General features: G+C 38.7%; 1 long non-coding RNA gene across 1 annotated transcript; it reads right to left on the bottom strand.

The window, feature by feature from the left end:
• Positions 1-3,445: 3,445 nt before the first annotated feature.
• Positions 3,446-8,133, bottom strand: LOC131237197 (uncharacterized). The gene is made up of 3 exons (XR_009167104.1): positions 5,924-8,133; positions 5,638-5,840; positions 3,446-3,996 (listed from the first exon to the last, which is right to left on the bottom strand). It is a non-coding gene; the product is annotated as an uncharacterized LOC131237197 (long non-coding RNA).
• Positions 8,134-8,786: the final 653 nt, after the last annotated feature.

Here is an 8,786-nt window from a genome sequence, read left to right as displayed (position 1 = left end):
CCCTTTTTTTCTATAGGCTGAGCATCATACATTACCTCCTTTTGTCAACCACCATGGATATCAAGGGGTTGCACATTCTGGATTAAGCTGAGAAAATGACCTGTTGCAGAACATGTATGAGGACGGAGGTGATGACATGAAGTGGACGATTGCAAAAGCATGGACAGATGCAAGATCTGGGAAAACAGCTAACCCATTGCAGGGATACCGGTGAAATTTCCTCAGCCTGATGATCAAATGGTAGAAATAGGAGGTTTACCTGTAATGCATCTAGGAGTTTGATTATACTGAATGAGTGGTACACTTGTGAAAGTTACTCTAAGGGTGTCCTCAGATGTTGCTGCTGAAATTTAGCTACCAGATGAATTGCTTTCATTTAAGAAAAAACACCCATTTGAGTGACTAACTCAGATGTTGCTGCTGAAATTTAGCTACCAGATGAATTACTTTCATTTGAGAAAAAACTCCCATTTGAGCGACTAACTCATGAGTGGGCTTCATTTAATAAAATAAAATAAAATAAAAAGCTATTCACAAGGTAGTGCATCTGCTGTAGTCCAAAATCCATGTTGGTTAATTCTCTTCAACTATCAATTATTTATTTATTTATTGTACACATTTGGCCTTGCTGATGATAGTACCAGCCTGATTTGTAGGTAATGACAGTGGTCCCCACCTGATGAGTGGCATGGATCTTGTTTGGATGTGTTACGTTTCCATCTCTAATTAGGGTAGCCTTTGCATTGCTTGTCAACCAAATAATCCCGATGCCCCTACTTAGGTGAGCCTTTGATATTGTGGACCCATTAGTGTGGAACGGTCAGCTTTCCTCAGCGGGAGCAACTAGTCGCAGAATCACTCGAACTTGTATCTATTAAAATCATAAAATGAAATTCGATATGTTTAAGAGCCTGTTTACACACAACTGGTGTTGAACTGCAGATCAGTTGAATAGGATTAGAATTAGCTCCATCCATTCGTTTCAAGTGGGGAGATGAAAGAATATTAGTAGGAGAACTGCTGGATTCTGCCAGCTTCCAGCTTCCATCCTTGAAAGTATTTGAGATGTGTGCACCGTCTCATATTTGAATCCCCTTTCCTGTGACAAATCTGAAAAACTTGGATTTTTTTTTTTTTTTTTTTTTATTTTTAATCCCATATTCTGTCATTCCTAACACACCTTCGGAATTTTAAATTTGGAGAAAATGAGAAGGTATGGCCAGAATTACCCCTTCAGTTCATGGAGATTGCCAGAGTGGATTAAAGGTAAAAGATGTCTTTTCTTTTGGTGTTAAACCAAAAAATGGTAACACCTATTTGAGATTGGACTATTGGCAGCAACGAAAGCCTGCTAAACAATGTAAGAAAAACAAGGAAAGAAACTAACTGTTAATAAAAACCCACTTAGCTTCCACTAACGAGCTCAACAATGTATATCCATCCCAAGAAAATACAAGCAGGACTACATCTCCAACTCATCTATGAAAGGCTGAAAACCAATCACCACCGTTAAGGGCCTGCAGTTCTATAGATAGCAACTCATTTATTCCTGCAACAACCTGCTACAGCTTACAGCTAGGCAAAGGTGAAATTCCCTCAGTCTTCTTTTTCTTTTCTTCTTTTTTATTTTTTTGATGTATTCTATTTGTATCACTTGTATTCTTACATAATCATTTGCGATGTGTATTTTCAGGTAGTGGAGTAAGATATGTGGGTCCACTAAATTCACTTAACAATTGGATGAATGTAGTAAGTAGTAACTATGAGTTGGTTCGATCATGTTGCTCCATGGATGGTGATCTTTGACGCAACATTTAGGTCTTAGGTGTGATCCCAATTTACCTACCCACAGAAAAAAGGAGGAAGAAACTACTATTTGATGAAATATACAATATATTGGAGTTTTCTCCTATGCTTTATTGGCATGGAGGGAGGGGCTAGAGCTGGCTTGACTTCGTGATATTAAGAAATAATTTGAGTATTAAAAAATTATGAGTCTTAATGCTTTCTAAATGTCCAACTAAGTCTTAAAAATTGATATAACAGAAAATATTAATCCAAACATGAAAACATGATACAACAGTTTCATGTTTTTATGTTTTATTTGGAGAATTCATCACTGTTGCTATGTGCAACATTTTACTTTTATGTCTAAGTTACAGTTCATTTACAGCAACATGGAGCACCTATGAAGTCTCCTGGTTCTCGGCTTCAACTCTGAGATGGTATGTCCTAAGGTCATAGGATCCAGCTGCCTATTGTGTTTTCTAAGATGTTTATGTTTTGCTTATAATTTCAATTGATGCTTCTGTTGATGATTGGAGCATCGTGATGCTTTTATGTGATTAGATTCCCATAGTTCACTAATTTTTCATGTTCAACTTGAATATAAAGAAATTGTTGCTTATTTTATATTTGCACTCAACGACACATACGTAAGAGCTGTTGTTGAACATGGATGCTTTACACTAGGAAAGCATTGATAGGTTGTCCCAACGACATATCCAGAATCCTTTGTTTCTCTCTGTCTTCTTCAGTTCTGCTCTTGAAAAAGAAAAAGCAAAAAAAAAAAGAAGAAAAGATGGTGTTGTCGTCCCAACCAGCATTAGATCAAATTAGTTTTGTAGAAAACCAGAATGCCTCAGGTCAAGGATGGATGTAGTTTGTGTTTGTTTGGAAAAATGGGAATGTGAATATAATGAAATATATTGTAACAGGTGTATAACAGGAAATTTTGCCTGAATTTGGGGGAAAAAAAAGAGACTTTTACCACGCAAATTTTTGTAGGTAAAAGGTTCAGTAAGTAGCTATTAGCTATGAAAACTGTCGTAGGTAAAAGTCTTAGCAGTGTGTTCACACAAAGTTTTTAGCTACGAAAATGTTTGTAGATAAAAGTCTTAACACACTTTTTACCTACGAAAAAGTTCATAGCTAAAAGTCTCCCCATTGTCAGCAAACTTTTGGCAACGGTGATTTACCGACGAAATATTTCGTAGGTAAAAATCTTTGCCTACGAAATAATATCATTTACCTATGAAATATTTCGTAGGTAAAAGTCTTATTAACGTTTTTAATTTCATAGGTAACTATTGCCAACGATGACATTTTTCGTTGATAAAAACCTTTAGCTATGGTCTTTTACCAATGAAATTATCAACGAAATTTTTCGTAGGTAAAACTCTTTGCCTACGAAATAATATCATTTACCTACGAAAGTTTTCGTAGGTAAAAGTGAAATTTCTTGTACTACATATGATCGTTGCCAACCCAACCTAAACCAACCTGAATTTGCTCAAACAAAACTGGATCTTGACAACCGCAACCCAACCTAATCAGAACTTGGGGTTGCGTCAATCAGGTTCAAGTTGACCCTAACCCAAGTTGCAGCCCCAGACCCACCCTCATTCACACGGTCACAATACAAGGTACAAAAGAACAAGAGTGATGATACCCAGATGATTTTCTTCCCTAGCTGGACAATGGCCATCTTTAGGACTGACTGCATCAATGGATACATATAATAACAAAACATATATTTGAGAGAGAATATTATAAATTGTAAATACAACTATAGAGCCCAAAAGAAGGAAGAAGAAGAAGAAGAAGAGAAAAACCTTACTCTGCCCCACCAAAGTTCCCAACAAATAAGACCCAACACTTCTCGAGCAAGCTGGGATTTGCCTCAGTTGCAATGACTGCCGTGCAACTGTGCTACAGAGAGTAAAAACCCCTGGAGAGAGGTAGGCGGAAGAAGAGAAGAAAAGAAAAAGAAAACAACAAGGACTGCCGAACATAAGAGAAGAAAAGCCTAGAAATGGAGGAAACTTTGTTACCTTAGCCCTTCTACAACCATGGGACTTGTTTCACATGATCCCGTAACAGTCAAATCCAAAAACAGAGATCCGCCAAAGTGACTTAGTTGTCCTCCTTATCATCTTCACCTTCATCATCATGTAAGTCATCATCATCCTCTTCAAAGCCATCAGTGCCTTTCTCCTGGTTTGAAACACAATGGAAGGACTTCCTTGTTATTGCAGAAATATCAAAAGCATGCAATGAACACTTGCCACCAATGGCATCAAGTTCACTCTTCTTGGTTTTCGTGTTCTTTGGGATGATGCTTATTGAAACACTTCTTAACAAAGCAAGTAGTAAAATTGAAGAAGACTGATTATTATAATCTAACAAGAGCTGGCCCCCAAAGTTATCTGACATCATCTGATAAGCAATTTCTTTTTTCCAAAATAATCACTTGCCAGAATATCACTTCATGGTTCATATGTTACCTAGAATCTTTGTAAGACAAATGATCTAGGGGGCTAAGTGTATGGAAGAGTTCCCATGCACATAGTTGCATTTGGTCCTGTGCGCATCCACATCACCTATCTGGGCCATCCATTTGGTTCAGCAAGTTCGCTCTTTTATTTTATTTTTGTTTTTGTTTTCCTTCCTTTGAAAGATAGCTTCATTTTGTCAAGAGAAAATGAGTAAAGGTGCACTTCTCTCTTCTTCAACTACACCATGCCAAAATCCGGAAATCACATGGTTCTATGAACAATCTTGTCCACCCACTCCCGCATGCCATTGACTGGACAGTTTGGATCGTCTTATCAGTATGAATTTTCAATGCAACTGTGAATGGGAAGGTACATCACTTATTTATTTTTTTATAGATATCCACAGAAAAGAAATGATTTCCTTTTCCAAAATATTAAAACTAAAGCTTTCTTTTTCCAAATATTAAAACACAGAACATATGATTGCAAAATGATTGGCATGCTTCCAAATGGGTCGCAAGATCAAATAAACCCCATTCGGACACTCCAAATCAAAACAGACAACACCAAAAAGGTTTTTTCGCCTTGGTGTGTACACCAGTGGTGCCAGTACCATGGTAACCTGGGGTGTAGGGTGGTACTAGGCAAGCGTGGGGCCATATGATGCATGGATAAAATCCAATCTGTACATCATGTGCCTCTGCACATGCTACACTCAGGGTCCTAAAATCAGGATGACCCATAAATCAGGTCAGCCACGCCACATGGAAAAATTTTGGGAGAGAACATCCACCCATGACTTGCATGGATGGCCCACCGTGTTGTGTATGTAAAATCCAGCCCATTCAGACCCTCCATCTGGTCTGTATGAATGGTCAAGCTGAAAATCATGCTGTTTCGAAATTCAGGTGAGCCGATGTGGAAATGAAGGGTGGGTGTCCCCTCTCACATTTTTCCATGCTTTGTGCCCCATTTGAGTGTTGGAGCAGGCTGATTTTTGGCGCCTTGAGGTAATATGAGGTGACTCATCATATGGAGAGGTTGGCCTCCATTCATCAAGTGAGCCCCAAATCTGCCCTGTACCACAATAAGCTTATGGTGTTATTGTACTACTGGAGTGCACCCTCTTTGTCTATACAAAGCCAGCGTGATGAGAATGAAATGTTTGAACTTAGAGGTGCTTTTATCATGCAAATATCCTGGATTTCAGATGACATGAGTTCGAACTAGCCCAAACAAAATGCAGCCCGCATTAAAGAACTAAATTTCCCGTGGCTTTTGATCTGTCAGTATAATCAGCAAATGCAATGAATTTCCACATGAGCAGCTCAAAATTTCTGGATGCTGTAAAAGTTCTTACCAGCATTGTGTTGGCTGGCCACAACCAGTTTGATATTTTGGCGCTCGATATGTCCCAGCATAACTGCACTCGTTGCACATGCCATTCGCAACAGCACTCCAATATCTTCCAATGCTCTGCCCATTAATCCACACTTGACCCTTTCCCCATACCCCCCATGTCCAAGCCAACGGCTCATCTCCCCCAGGTGCATCAAAATAAGCCTGCATGTTGAGAAGATCAGTGATTCTGATGCTGGAATAATCACTATAGTTCCAAGCGCATATTCAGCACTCAATTTTCTTACCTAATACCATGTTAAGGGCTGTTGTTTTTGAACGGCTAATGATGCTTACATCCATTCCACAGACGCAATGCCATTCGGAGAGTCAAGATTCATGGCTTCTCCTTTCAAACCAACCTGTACAAAACATGACACCACACGTAAAAACATAATCTACCCAGATGGAAAAACAAAAAGTGTCACATCTTTTCACCTCTTGACTTGTACATTAGGGGATAGAGTTGGTAGGTGATGATTCATTCCTCCAGGTTTATCACCCCATGAAACCCTCAGCTACTACCAAATCCATTTTCTATTTGTACTCTCTCAAGGTCGCCCAAGCTCTCAAACGCCTCTGCGCCATGGGTACCCTGTTGCTGCATCAAGTGACCTCTCTGCGCTCAATCTCCTGCTGTCATGTTTAGATACACTGGACAGCACCATCATTGCTTCCCATTTTAGATCCTTCTTCAACCAAAATTAATGCACAGCTTCTACCTATGAATGAGAACCATTTGAAATATTCTTTTGATCTGCTATCAGGTTGTTAATCAGATGGCTATGATCATCCAGTATGCATAAACTCAAGGGCCACAGTCCATAGCACATCCGTTATTAGTCCACCAGATGAATGATCTAATCTGGTTTGGGTGGTCGCCACTTCTCTTCTATGAAGTATCCCACTTGTCGTATGATGTTGAGGTGGACAGCAAGATATATGTTCAGCAATTTCATTTGGTGGGCCATCATATATTGCAGTAGGAATAGTGTACAGAACTTTGGAGGTACAGCAAGTAGATAAGTGCAGCCCACTTATATTGACAGATGGCTGACAACACCCAACTTGTACATTGGAGTCTAGTTATGTCCATGTGGCTGTAGAATTTTCTTCTAGCATGAATATGTGGCCGTAGGATTGTTACTTGTAGCATAGGTGTATGTTATTGTCACAATTGTAAAGGAGCACCATATAAATTTCAGCTAGAATTCCTCACTTTTGCATGCCAATCCAATCAGATGAAAGGGAATGGAATTACATATTTTCCACAGCAACTCTTGCAGCATTACAAACAGGTGGGAAGGAAATGAAAATTCAGTGGTTTTACCTAGGGAACACATGCTTTCAGATTCCACTTTTCTTTTCCATTTCCACCTTTTGGATTCACCCTATCCAAACAGACCTTAAGGATTTCAAGTTTGATTTCAATTCCAATACATGTTTCCAACCAATTAATATTTTCTGGAGGGAATTTTGCATACTTGTTCTAGAGTTTTTGGGTAGAAGAAGAAGTAGCCCACCTAAGAATTACAATGATTGTTTCAAAACTGGTTTTGACAAGCAATACAGAAAAATCAATATATGGTGTCCCATGGTGATTGATATTAAAGATGCAACTACATAGATGGTTTAGTGTTGTCTATAGTTGTAATGTGAATGTTTTGTATTAAGATCCCGCATGGAGCATTTCTATGAAGTGATCTTACCCCTATCAATACAAGTGAGACTGATGGTTCAGCAATCCAAACCATTGACATGATGGTCTCAACCATGGGTTACACATGCACCAAAAACAAGTGAGCTGCTAATTCTTTATAGCCAAGATGAAAAAAGATAGACATGAAATAAAAGGGAACTAACTTAAGAACAAAGAGAATACAACACTTCATAAGAAAGAACAACAATGGTCTCTGATGATCAGTAAAAAATAATGGGGACTCAAAGAAATGGTTGCAGCAAACAAAATAACAAAGAGTAATAGACTTCCATTTGTGGGAAGACCTACATTAAATAGAATTCTGAATGTCCCTTCACATCAAGCATATACTAGTTATAAACCTTTTTGCCGACTCATGTAAAGTTAAAGGAAAGAAAAACTAAAACCCAAAATTATAAGTTGAAAGCTGGTTTTACACCACATGTAGACCACATGGCAAAAAATTTCAAACTAGAGGATCAAGTAGATTACCTTCTAACCCAAAACTCATTGACTCCAAATGATATTCATGATATCAAATGGCAAGAGGCATGTCAAGATATCAATTGAAGACTATTGATCAAAGAGATTACATGGGGTCCTCATCTTCAACAAAAGTACAGTCTTTGGTAGGAAGACTAATGATCTAATGGACCCTATGCGGATGGGAGGCATATGACTCTTACATGTATGTGGCGGTAGGAAGACTATTCATTAGTAGTCTCTCAGTGGTATATGACTCATACCTGTACGTGGTGGGACCTGTGAAAGTGCCCTGGTTTGTCAATTAGTGTGAGTGTTGAGTCAACTAGACAAAGGAGCCCCATAGAAAGATTGATCAAGCGTCTGCCTCAACAGGATATGTGCTCGAACTCGTCACAGGTAAATCTTGGCCTCACATCCCATGTCCCAAAACACTAGGTAATTAAAACCCTTAAAATTGAATAGAACACCCTAGGGTTTTTGGCTAGAAAACTTTTTCAAACTTCAACAAAATCTTTAAGTTTTCTACCTTTATCGATTTATCGACAAGTGGTTTCATGAAATCGAACCCTGTTGTCGATGTCCTCGAAGCTTACTCGATCTTATCGAAATAAGGGCCTAAGATGTCCAGCAACCACAAAGATATCTAGACTGAATTATTGATGGATCGATGGACTCATCAATATCATCGAAGTTTGAATCTCGAGTCCATCGACCCGACTTGATAAAATCGACATCTGGTATGTTGTGTCCAAAGTTCTGCAAAGGAAAATCATGTAATCCTCGATATATCGAAGAGCTCCTCGATATCCTCAGAATTCAAATCTCGATGATATCGGATGGGGCCACAAATCTATCCAGCAAGTTTTCATGTTATTTTTCTTGGATTGAGAGTCACTCGATAATATCGATCATATCGAAGAAAGGTC

The sequence above is a fragment of the Magnolia sinica genome, chromosome 2 (genome assembly GCF_029962835.1).
Source record: "Magnolia sinica isolate HGM2019 chromosome 2, MsV1, whole genome shotgun sequence".
NCBI classification, from domain to species: Eukaryota; Viridiplantae; Streptophyta; class Magnoliopsida; order Magnoliales; family Magnoliaceae; genus Magnolia; species Magnolia sinica.
The sequence above is the reverse complement of the archived record's forward strand: the minus strand, read 5'-3'. Positions and strand labels throughout refer to the sequence as shown.